Below are 12,168 nucleotides of genomic sequence, written 5' to 3' on the forward strand. Positions count from 1 at the left end.
CGCTATCTTTGCGTATCTCTATTCTGCCAGTCCTTCAACATCCAGCTCAAAGGCTGCCTCCTCCTGGAAGCCTTCCCTGATCCCTCAGATGGTAGCCATTTATTTATTTGTGTCTTTGCTCTATGTATTCCTCACACATTTATTTAACTCTTCCTTTAATCCAAGGTTTGTACTTAAGGTACCCTTTGCCTTGTCTCCGTGTCTTCACTGCATCATCTTTCATGTATTCACCAGGTACCGCCTTGGCCCGAGAGTGGAATAGAGTAGGCATGGTCCCAGGCTCCATGGTGCCCTCACTCCCGAGAATATAGTTCTTTAGTTTCTTATCTTGTCCGCCCTGTTGATGCTGAGGCTCCCAGGGGAGAGGGGCCATACCTGACTCATCTCCAAGCACCAGGGTCCCCAAGACCCACAGGAAATGCAGCAAATAATGGGCATTGCCACCCCACCCCCCAGGGCTGCCCTGCTTGATCACCTGCTTCCAAAGCCCCATGATGGGGGCTCCTGGGCATCAGAACCGTCAGCTGGTCTGTCCCTAAAGGAGATGCTAAAAAGTTGCTCCTTCTGAGGAACACATCCCTTTGGGCCCCGAAGTCTGCTCCTGTTTCCAGAGGCCCCTGGGAAAGGCCACCATCTTACCCCAAAGCCTATGTGAGCTGTTGCCCCGTGGGGACTGGGGGCAGGTGTCCAGGAGCAAGGAGTTGGTCCCAGAGGTGGGGTTTGGTGAGGGTGGGGGCAGGGGGTGGGGAGGAGGGAAGAGGACGCTAATGATGCTGACTCTAACTTACACAGGCTGATGTTCAACGTGCACTGGGGCCGTGGTCCTAAGCTCTCTCCCTGTACTGACTTGGTCCTCGTGGCAGCCATGTGAGCCAGGCGCTCTTGTCGCGTCACTTTTCAGAGGAGGAAACGAAGGCACAGGATGGGTAAGTAGCAGAGTGGGACTTTCATCCAGAGCCTGGCTCTGAAAGGAAAGGAACACAGCCCACCGTGCTGCCTGCCTCGGGCCCCAGGCAGGAGGTGACGGGCCTGGGCGCCTCGCACACTGACATTGACAGGAGCACTCAGGTCTCTCCAGGGGGAAGGCGCGGTTCAAGGGCATAATCGTCATCAGGGAGAGGCGGCAGAATTGCTCTTGGTGCAGCTCATATACGTCGACATGTCATTCGCTTACAGGGCCTGGAGATGCTGCGGTGGGGAGGGCAGGGTGAGCCTGTGACCCCACTTGGTGTCCTCAACAGCTGGGGAGACCCTGAAGCTGCATTTATCAGAGAGAGGGCGGGGGTTGGTCCTGGTCGGGTAGAGGCGGGGAAGAGTTCACTGTCACGCCGTGAAGTCGCCCTCCCGCTTGGGGACAGTGGGGGAGGATGGGGGCGCGCTGCCAGGTCCCCGGCAGCCCTGCTTGGCAAGAAGGCCCAGCCTGAGCTCCCCCTGAGCTGGTCTAACCGAGATCACCTGCTGGTAGAGTCATATAGATTTGAGTTTTAGTCCTGACGCTGTCCCTTGTCAGCCGTGTGGTTTCCACATCACTTCTCTGGTGGTCTCTGTTTCCTCCTTTATAAAGGAAGATGAATAAAACCTCACTTCACAGGGCTGTCCAAGAATGCTCACGAAGAGGGCGCCTGGGTGGCTCAGTTGTTAAGCGTCTGCCTTCGGCTCAGGTCATGATCCCGGGGTCCTGGGGTCGAGTCCCACATTGGGCTCCCTGCTCTGCAGGAAGCCTGCTTCTCCCTCTCCCACTCCCCCTGCTTGTGTTCCTGCTCTCGCTATCTCTCTCTCTGTCAAATAAATAAATAAAATCTTTAAAAAAAAAAAAAGAATGCTCACGAAGAGCTGGGCCTGGGTCCTGAAAACAACGCCCAGTGGGTATTGGGGGAACGTTAGCAGCTGGGCATCCCCTTGCTGGGAGGAGGTGTTGGGGTTGGGGTGGGGGCAGTGAGGGAGCCTGGAAGGAGAGGGAGAGGGGCTCACAGTGTCAGGAAGTGGGCACTATCCATAGACTCTCCCACCAAATCCTACTAACTCTTTCAGGCTGATACTGTTATTAGCCCTAATTTACAGATGTGGACACAGGCTCAGCCAGATGAAGCCCGAAGTCCCAGGGCTAGTAACCGGCCACAGCCAGGATAGAGACCTCGGTTTGCCGACTCCAGAGTCCCCATCCTGCAGATGCGCCTCCCGGGTCTACGTGGGTGGTCCCAGGGACGGGGTGGGGACCTCCCATGGTCCGCTGGGCCTCCTCAGCCCTCCTGGGAGTGTTTATGCGGACACATCATTACCTGGTGTAATTAGTCCTAACGAGGATTGAGGATCCGTCACTGATCAGGAGCAGAGTCTGTCACCAATCTGGGACTTCTCCTCGTGGCTTTCCCTGTGGCCCAGCAGTGCCTGCAGCAGAAGGGGACCAGCACGCCCAGCCCGTCAGAGGCTGGCTCTGGTGACCAGAAGGTGTGGCCCAGCCACCTCCCTGACCCCTCCCCAACCTGCTCTGTCCTCAGCTCTGCCTGTTTGAGACCCCAGGCCCTCAGGCTCGGGGACCCCCTTCACTCTCCCTCCTTCCCCGCCTCCCCTCCCCCAGCCTCCCCTGTTTACTCTTGGTCATGTCCCTGTGGACCCCTGAGAGCCCCTTCCAGTCCCCTCCCCTCCCATGGTCATCTGGGGCCTTGACGGCTGAGACCCCCGGGGCCCTTAGCGGCCTCACCTCTCGCCAGCCATGTGATCGAGAATGAGCTATCTATCTATCTTTCTTTCTTTTTTTTCCCTTTCTGAGCTTCGGTTCCCAACATCTCAAATGCGGGTCGTGACACCTGCCTCACAGAGGCTGGGTTACAAGGAAATGAGAGATGTATGTGAAGTGCTCCGCAGACGCCTGGCACGCAGTATCTGCTCGGGAAGTGGCTCCCCGGGCCTGTCATCCCTTTCCCCAGGCGCTACCCGTACCCCAGTATTTCAGACTGTTGGAGGCATCCGAAGTGCAAACTGAAGCTAGCGTGCCCAGCCCCCGATGACCCATCCACAACTGTCTGTACAGCTCCATCCTCTTTAGACCCTCACCCTCACCCCCACTGAGCTACAGGCTTTCCAGAACACTCGCCAGTCCTCAAGAGTGCCTCATACTTTGCTCAAGGTGCATCCTCTGTATGGAATTAGCCTGACCTGCTGCTCTGACCATGAGCCCAGAGCCTAACCCCACTTTCCCTCTGGGTCCAGCTCTAAGCACACCCTCTCCAGGAAGCCTTCCAGGATGCCCCAGAAAATCAGACCTTCTCCCTCCTGTGAAGTCCTGTGCCTCCCAATGTAGACACCCCTTGTCTTTACCAGCCACCTCTCTTTGGGTACGGGTCTGACTTCTACCTTTGCTCAAGCTGCAGCTCCATCCAGCCGGAGAGTGAAGGCCACACAGGGCTCTGGACACAGCTCAGGGCTGTGGTCCTGAGTATCCCACCCTGGGCCAGTCCTGGGCAGGCTCAGTGTCCACGCTGTACCCCTGCCATGCCCTGTGCTCTGGGCAGGCCTCACGTGAGCCCTCGGCGGCGTAACACGTGGTCTCATGATTCCAGCATCTATGATTCCTGGAGTCTGGGCTTCTCAGGGTCTGCGGGTCTCAAACACGCCCCTTCTGTGGTCTGCAGACTCGCCGGTGCTCTGATTGTGGGAATTGGTGGGTCTAAGCCGCTCTGGTGCTGTGAGTAGGGGAATCCGGGAGGGTGGGACGCTGGATGCTAAAGTCTACACTTTGTTTCTGAAGTGGACACTTTGGTGAGCTGAGATGATGTGACCTTGAGGGTTGGTGAGTCACGGTGCCCTCAAACGCCCCGAGAGCTGACTTGGTGCCTGTCTGAATCTGGGCCACCTGCAGTAGCGAATGGGTTTGAATCTGGCCCCACCACTTAGCAGTTGTGTGAACTTCGATGCTTTGAGCCTCAGTTTCCTCATCTGTGTAATGGGGTTGATGACAGCAGGCGGTTGTGACGCCACCAGAGGCCTGCTCTGTGTCCGGGTTGCTGTGACGGGTGCTGAGGAACGGACAGTGGGGCCATGCGGGTGAAGGCGCGTACACAGGACCCCGGCGATGGGCCTGCCTCTGCAGAGCGGTGCGGGGCTCCCAGGGGGGCAGGCGGAGGACCAGGCGCACTTCCTCCCCTCCAGGTGGGATGTCAGCAGTCAGCCTGAACTTGGGGTTCAGATCAGTGCTGTCCAATAAAAATATCATTTTGTAGTAGTCACATTACGAAAGTTAATAAAGTGAAATTTACTTTAAGAATGTGTTTTATTGAACCTAATACATCATTTCAACTTGTAATAATATTAGACTATTAATAATGAGAGAGTGTGCATTTTATCCATACTAAGCCTTAAAAATCTGGTGTTTTTAGGCTCACAGTACACCTCCGCTCCAGCCGGCCAGGGGCTACCGTGTGGGACAGCCCCGGCCGGTGTCGGCAAAGGCCCTGCATCCACGTAAGAAACGGGCTGGGTCGTCCTGACGGCAGAGGTGCGGCCGGGTGGGCCTTCCCTGTCTGTTTACCTGCGTAGCGCAGCCCTTCTGAGCCTAAGTTCTCAGGGACCTGGGCTTTCCTCAATTCCAGACCCAGCCTCTTCTCGGAAGGTGACCTTGGACAAGTGACTTCAAGGTCATGGGAAGATTCAATGAGATGATGCCAGTAAAGCACTGTGCCTGTCACTCGGCAAATGGTGGCCCCGGTTACAATGTATTGTTTTTGTCACGCTGCCGCCTCCGCAGGGCACTGACCCGTCCCCGTGCGTGTGTGTCTCCACCTGCCAGACGCTCGGCGCCAGCCTCCGCCGGCTGGACTGGTGGACGGCAGGTGCGCAGGCTGTGGGCACGGTCCCACCGCCTGGCAGGAGCTCGCCTCACGGATGCACCGACACCAACTGTCACCAGCTTGACCCCAAGACCTGCCCTTTACTGCCCACCTGCCCCTACTCACTAACCGCTGTCTTATATCTTTCCTTAGGCTCTTCTCTCTGGCCTACCCCTTAACTCGGGCAAATGAAACCCGAAACCAGCCCTCGGCTGATGGTGCCGGCCTTGCCAGACCTCCCACCGGCCCAGACCACTCAGACCCTGTGTGATAAACCGTGACGGACGCCTGTGTGCATGGACCATGGGGTGACCTCATTATAATCATTATTATAATTACCTTTACCTCATTATAATACTAAAATCTCTACCCAAAGAGGAGCCTCAGCCTCATTTACATAACATACAATGTGTGTCTAGGCATGTTTCCTCCAGGCACATGGGTGACACCCCCCCACATTTAATGACAAGGCTTCCCTGTCTAAATACTCATCCTAACCCTAAACAAAAGGTACCTACTCACCCGCTTTTGGGGAGTCATGGCTTTGGAAGCTTTTCCACGTGATCCACTTACTTGCCCCAAATAAGTTTTTCCTTGTGTGACAACTCATCTGGTGTAGTTTCTGTGACTCACAAGGAGTGAACTCACGTTGGTTTGGTTACAGAATCACACCTGGGCCCAGTAGACACGGATCACACCTGGGCCTAGCAGACACAGATCATGCCTGGGCCCAGGAGACACGGATCATGCCTGGGCCCAGGAGACACGGATCATGCCTGGGCCCAGGAGACATGGATCATGCCTGGACCCAGCAGACATGGATCACACCTGGGCCTAGGAGACACGGATCATGCCTAGACCCAGCAGACACGGATCACACCTGGGCCCAGGAGACACAGATCACACCTGGACCCAGCAGACACGGATCACGCCTGGGCCCAGCAGACACAGATCACGCCTGGGCCCAGCAGACATGGATCATGCCCGGGCCCAGGAGACACGGATCATGTCTGGACCTAGCAGACACAGATCATGCCTGGGCCAGGAGACATGGATCACGCCTGGGCCCAGGAGACACGGATCATGCCTGGGCCTAGGAGACACGGATCATGCCTGGGCCTAGGAGACACGGATCATGCCTGGGCCTAGGAGACACGGATCACGCCTGGACCTAGCAGACACAGATCACGCCTGGACCTGGCAGACACAGATCACGCCTGGGCCCAGGAGACACGGATCATGATTGGGCCCAACAGACACGGATCACACCTAGACCCAGCAGACACAGATCACGCCTGGGCTCAGGAGACACAGATCATGCCTGGACCCAGGAGACACGGATCACGCTTGGGTCCAGGAGACACGGATCATGCCTGGGCATAGCAGATGGAACGTGTCTGGGCCAAGCAGGCAGGCTTCTAGCCCCAGGCCAGGCTCTAACCGCGGCAGACCCTGGTGTTAGCGACAGCCCCTCCAGGCGTCTGCTTCTAGCTTGGAAAATGGGAGGGTAAGACGAGGTGACCTTTGAAAGCTGCTTGCCGTGCAAACACACGGTGAAAGTGACAGCATTTATAAAGGGCTGGAGCCATGTTTCTGGAGGGCAGCCTCACACTGGGTAATGGGCTAAAGTGTGTTTGGGGCTTGGCTCTGCCTTGCGTGACTGGCAACCACGGATGAGCCTTGGGCTTCCACCTCTGTGAGAAAGGTGGCAGTAATAACACCCGCCTCTGTGGTTTTGTGACTTCTAAATGGGATGATGTGAGTAAGCTACTTAGCACTGTGTCCCTTGGGACACAGCTCAATACCGCTGTTTGCTGTTTCTACTGAACGGGCAAATAAGGGCTCCCTGGTGACAGGCTCCTCGCTCCCAGCTGCCCCTGCCTTGGAGACTGATGGCAAATTTGGAGTCTCCAGTGAGAGTCCTGTATGACCGACCTCGCCTGAAATAAGCTGTGGGGGTGTAAGGGGGTGTAGGGTGAGGGGCCATGCTGCTGCCTCCCTCTGAGGCTCTGAGGGCCTCACCAAGTCACAGAGGGGCCCATCAAGGCCACGGGTAACTAGCTCATCTCTGCTGCCCGTCTGGCCCCGGCACTGACTTCCATGATCCTGAGCACAGAGCTGCATTCCTTCCCCACAGCTCGCTGCCCACTATCCACCCATGACCCTGCAGGAATTCGGACAGTGGTCACACTTTAGGGGATGGCGGGCAGGGCAGCCCAGAGAGCCATGGAAGTGGGCGGGGTGGGGTGGGACAGGCCTGGGAGGGTCTGGTCAGGAAGAGAGTCCCTGCCTGGGGGTCCAAGTGGGGTGTGGACACGACGGTGCTGCATCAGACACAGAAGCAGAAGCCTAGAGGGGAAGAAGTGGGCTGCAGGTGGTAACAGACAGACTGGAGAACGTCTGCTCCTCCCATGTTACTCCCCCCAGAGAACAGACACCAGATAGCTGCCGATGACCAGGCCTGTCCTGGGGTGGCTCAGGACCACCCTACCTGACCCGCCCATGCTCCGTCGGTGTTCAGGGCTCCCTGCCTCCTGACCATGGCTTCTGATTTCTGCTTCTAGCCATCCACCGTCCGTTGGTCACCACCTCCAGGGACCCAGTGGAGGACCCCGATTCATCCGTTCAACAAACATCTCTCCTGGGCCCCCTGCATGCCAGGGTCTGGCCGGGGCTCTGGGAGCATGATGGTGGCACGGCTTCTGCTCACACACTGCTGGTGGGGAGTCACTCGCTCGCTCATTCAACTCCCTCCCTCTCTTCCATCCATGAGGCAGGAAGGTAACGGGACCAGACCCCACACGCATGCGTCCAGTGCATCCACAGTCACACTTACCGGGGCCCCGCACCTGCGAGCAGGTGCACGGCTGCCGTGTGACGCGCCGTCCCTGCGCCCACGTCCGCCCGGCGCCACCCGCTCGGCGCCCGGAGCCGCCCTGCTTCTTCCCCGCTTTGAGGCCCCCAGGAAATTGGACAATGAAGAACCGCTAAAACAGAGTCACAAACACTAGGATATAGCTGCAATATTTACATGGTACACATTTCCACCTTCATCCACAAACGTATGAAGTGTGATTCACCAGGTAATCACAAAGTTTATTTTGAAAAAGCCCATTCCTTCCGCAGGCGAGGCCGAGTAGACAGGAACCAAGACGTAATTTGGAGGCTGCTGGTGGAGGGCTTGTCTTTCTGCCTGTCCCCGTGGCCCGGGGCCTGGGAGGAATCTCTTTTAGACACAGTGTCGGGGGCACATTGGAGGCCTTGAAGAATGTGGGGACTGCACACACACACACAACCGCTCCCGTGTGCACATGCTCAGCCCTTGGCCGGGAGGCAGGGGGTTGCCTGATTTGAATGTTGCCGGGGCCACTGGAGATGTGGTGCTCACATAGAGGAAGCTGCCACCTGTCGTCCTCCCCGACTCTGAAAACAAGGTGGCTCTGACCCTGTTTGGGGTTGGGGAGGGAAGCCGACCTGGAGAATGTTCCAGAGGCATTCTGCGAAGTGAGGGTCCTGGGCAGGTCAGTGGCTGCTTCTTGAGGTCCTGCTGTGTTCACCCCTTACAAAGCCCCTGAAAGCGAAGGCAGGGGCAGGTGTCATTCTCACGCCACGGGCTGGGGGCCAGAGGGACGTGCTGGGCTTGCCAGCGGGAGGGCAGCTGCTGGTCGGCCGTCAGGCCGGTTGACTCTATGACCGGCCAGGACGCCACAGGCCCGGGCTGCAGGCAGGGCACCATGGGAGGGCTGGGAGCCCAGGGTGTGGGGGTAACAGGTGGGGAGGTGGGGGCCCAGTGGGTACTCAACGGCACCTGTCTTCTGCGGGATGGAGACAAGCTTGGGAAACGTCCTGGTGGGGCCAGCCATTGTTAGTGTGATGACTACTGATCTGACCACCGCTCCTGGGGAGGGCCCTTCTTCCTCCTCCCCCTCCCCTCCTCCTCCTCGTCCTTGTCATCGTCACTGCCGTCACTGTCAGTTTCCCTCGTTACACTCGCCACCTCACCGTCACCGTCATAATCGCCACCATCCCAGCCACCCCTTCGTGAGCGTCACCTCGCACTGTGGGCTCGTGCAGGTAAAGCTCATCCAGCTTGTTCTCACAGACAATCCCTGAGGTCGGGGGGTGAGTGACTACTGCCAGTCCCACACTGAGGTAAGCCCTCGGGAACCGTGTGGACGAAAGCAGGTGACCCGGGAAGTCTGCTTTCGAGATGGCTTTGAAAGGCAGAGCAGGTGACAGAGGGGACACTGAGGCCTGGAGCAGAAGAGCAGCTGGCCCCAGCCTCAAACTCCGGCAGGTCAGGGCTCTGCATGCTGGTTCCCCAGGGTGACCTTGAGGGCGGGGGTGGGGGGGTGCGGCAGACACGAGGAGGCCCAGGCAGGGGCTCGGCCATGGCCACCTCTGCCCGCCCCGCCACAGGCAATCCTCCAGGGGAAACAAAGGACTTCCCAGTTTTGCCAGAAACTCCCCTCTACTAAGTTAAGCAGTTAATAGAATTCTCCTGGTGGAAGGTGTTTTGTTTAATACCGAGATCTCCCCTGTCTGCTTGGACAAATGAATTCGGTCAAATCTCTTGAAGCCAACTGTCAATGTAAGGCATTCGGGGGGAGGCAGGTCTCTTACCCTGATGGCAAAATTCATTTGGAATGATCCTTTAATCCAGTGTCCCTGGGAAACCTGGATGGGAATTTTCGAGAGCCCTTGGCCCTGATCAGTTTCTTCCCACTCCTTGCTCCCTCCTCTCTTGTTGTGCCCCCCTGCTGCCCCCCTCCTAGTGCCCCCTCCTCTTACACCTTCAAAAAGTAACACAAAGAATCACAGTTGGCATGACTGTAGCCACTGTTTTCTCACAGCACCTTTCTCACAGTAGAGAGAAAATGACAGAGCACGAAGCCTGGGGAGAGAGGCGCTCGCTGTCAGAGGCTCAGCAGCCCAGGGGAGGCCTGCGCGCGGGGTCAGCGGGGGGATTCACGGACCTGGCAGCTGTGGTCTGTGCAGCAGGGCGGAGAGGCAGGGGGCATCCGGGAGAAAGACACAGCCTCATTCCCCCTGAGGAATCTTCTTCTCTAGTCTCTGCGTTCCATTCTGCACTCTCTCCATCCCCCACAGCTATCCACATGCCAGAACCTCATCCTGCACTTGGGCCCAGCACTTCACAGTACAAAGCATCTCCACCTTCACTATGATCATTTATTTATTAACCGTTCTTTCCTTCATCCCTTCCTTCATATTATTACGCTGTGGTAGTCGTTGTCCGTGTGACACTTGGGAGCTACAAAGACCTGCAAGACACCACCCTCACTTGCAGGATTCAAGGGTCTGAAGGGGCGACAGGTGTGGACAAATGGCCATGAACCTGTGTGGTGAGGGCTATGGCAGACGTGCATGGGGCACAGAGTAGGCACCTCTATCAGTTAAGGTGGGTTGGGCAGCAGGTGTCAGAGAACTCAAAAACAGTCACCCAAGCAATTGAGACATGAGATGTTCTCACATAATCAGTTGTCTGGAGGAAGGTGGTTGCAGCTTGGTCAAATGCTCAGAGACTTCAACAAAGACCCAGGGTCTTTCCATCACTCCTCTTTACCATACTTGGCTATTGGCTTTTTGTCATTAGTATATTGCCTCAGGGTAGCAAGACGGCTGCCATAGCTCCAAACATCATCTCACAAGCCAGCATTCAAGTCTAGAGGAGGGGAGTAGAGTGAGGCAGGAAAATATTTCCCAGGAGCTCTCCCTCCACCAGCAGATTTCCCTCACACCTCAATGACCGGATCTGGGTTACAGTCCCACTCCTAAAGCCATGTCCAGATTTTAGGGGGTGGCGTGCTGGGCATGGCTTCACCCCTGGGCTGAGGAGGCCCACCAGGTCTGTTGCTGCAGAAGGAACCCAGGGCTCTGCGAGGGAAGGAAGGAGCAGTGGGTTGCGGGGTGGGCGGCCGCCCGTGTCCACCACCTTCTCCTCAGTGCTGCGATGGAGTGTCCCGGGCAGGGTGGGGTCGGGGCTGGTGGCCAAGCCCAGTCCTGGGGGCCGAAAGCCCTGCACTGAGCCTCAGTCCCCACGGGCCGTGGGATCCGGTCCACGCACAGCCTCCTCCCCTGTGGAGTGGGGGCCGCGACAGCACCTGCTGAGGGGGGGTCGTGCAGGTGCCAAGGTCGTGCGTAGAGGCACCTGGTGGGCGGGGGTGTTAACAGCTGTTAGCTCTGGCCGCGATGAGCCCCGTCTGAGAAGTGGGCCCATGGTGCCTCCTCTGTGACTGTCCTGGGGGTGACAGAGCAGAAGAGGAGTTCACACGCGTGAGTGCTTCCTCCGTGTGCTGGGCGCCCCTCACTTGTGCTCGCTCACTGACTCCTCCCAGCCACCCTGTGACGAGCCACCCCGTCCCCATTTTACAGCTGGGGCGCAGGACAGTGACCCCAGGTCAAGTGCGGACAAACAGATGCCAGCCACTGTGCTCTGAGCCACTGTGGGGCATGGCGGGAACCGGCACAGGCAGGTGCGCAGGTGACCCCTCCCGGCCCTGCTGCCCGTCCCTGGGTCCCACGCTGGTGGCTGCGCCTGATCCCTCTTCTCACCCCGATCTCTGTCCCTCGGGAGCTCAGGGCCCCAGAACCTGCCTGAAGTGTGGGGAGATTTGCCCCTGGTCCCTCTTGCTCTCCTTCTCCAAGATGATGAGTAAACAATGTAATCAATGGTGTCATTGTTCCTTGATTACAATCGGCAAGTTCCATTTTTTGAGGAAATAATATACGCTATATATCCTTTCAAAACATAAGCATGTGATAATGATGGCTAATATGTTCTACATTTATAGTTTTACTGAAATATGCAAAAACTGTTTCCAATAATCATGCACCTACAGGTACATCAGTTTAAGAACTGCACATGAAGCTCCTGGCTGGCATGGCAGCATTCCAAGTGTGACGTGGAACGCGCAGCCCAGCCCTGCTGGGGGTGGGGGGGCTCACTGTCACTGCTGCCAGCCCCCCCACTCAGACATGGGCTCATCGCCACCTTTCCAGCCTTCCTGGTCCTCCCAGCTTCCCAGAGAGATGGCTGGAGTGGGGCTTAGAGGTACACCAGGGAGAGACCCTAGAGTTGACTTCCCCCTTTTACAGATGAGTAAACTGAGGCCTGTTCTCCCAACCGCACGTTCACCAAATAGTTCTGTGCCAGGCTCTATTCTAGGCACGGGGGACTCAGCTGCTGTTCTGCTGGGGGCATGGGTGACAATGCCAGGTGGTGACAAACACCTCGAGGAGACCCAAGGTGGGCTGGGGGAGATTCAAAGATTGTAACATTATTATTCAACCCTGCTCTGACATCCTCTGATTCTGATACTTG

The sequence above is a fragment of the Phoca vitulina genome, unplaced genomic scaffold (assembly GCF_004348235.1).
Source record: "Phoca vitulina isolate PV1807 unplaced genomic scaffold, GSC_HSeal_1.0 scaffold2, whole genome shotgun sequence".
In the NCBI taxonomy this organism is placed as follows: domain Eukaryota; kingdom Metazoa; phylum Chordata; class Mammalia; order Carnivora; family Phocidae; genus Phoca; species Phoca vitulina.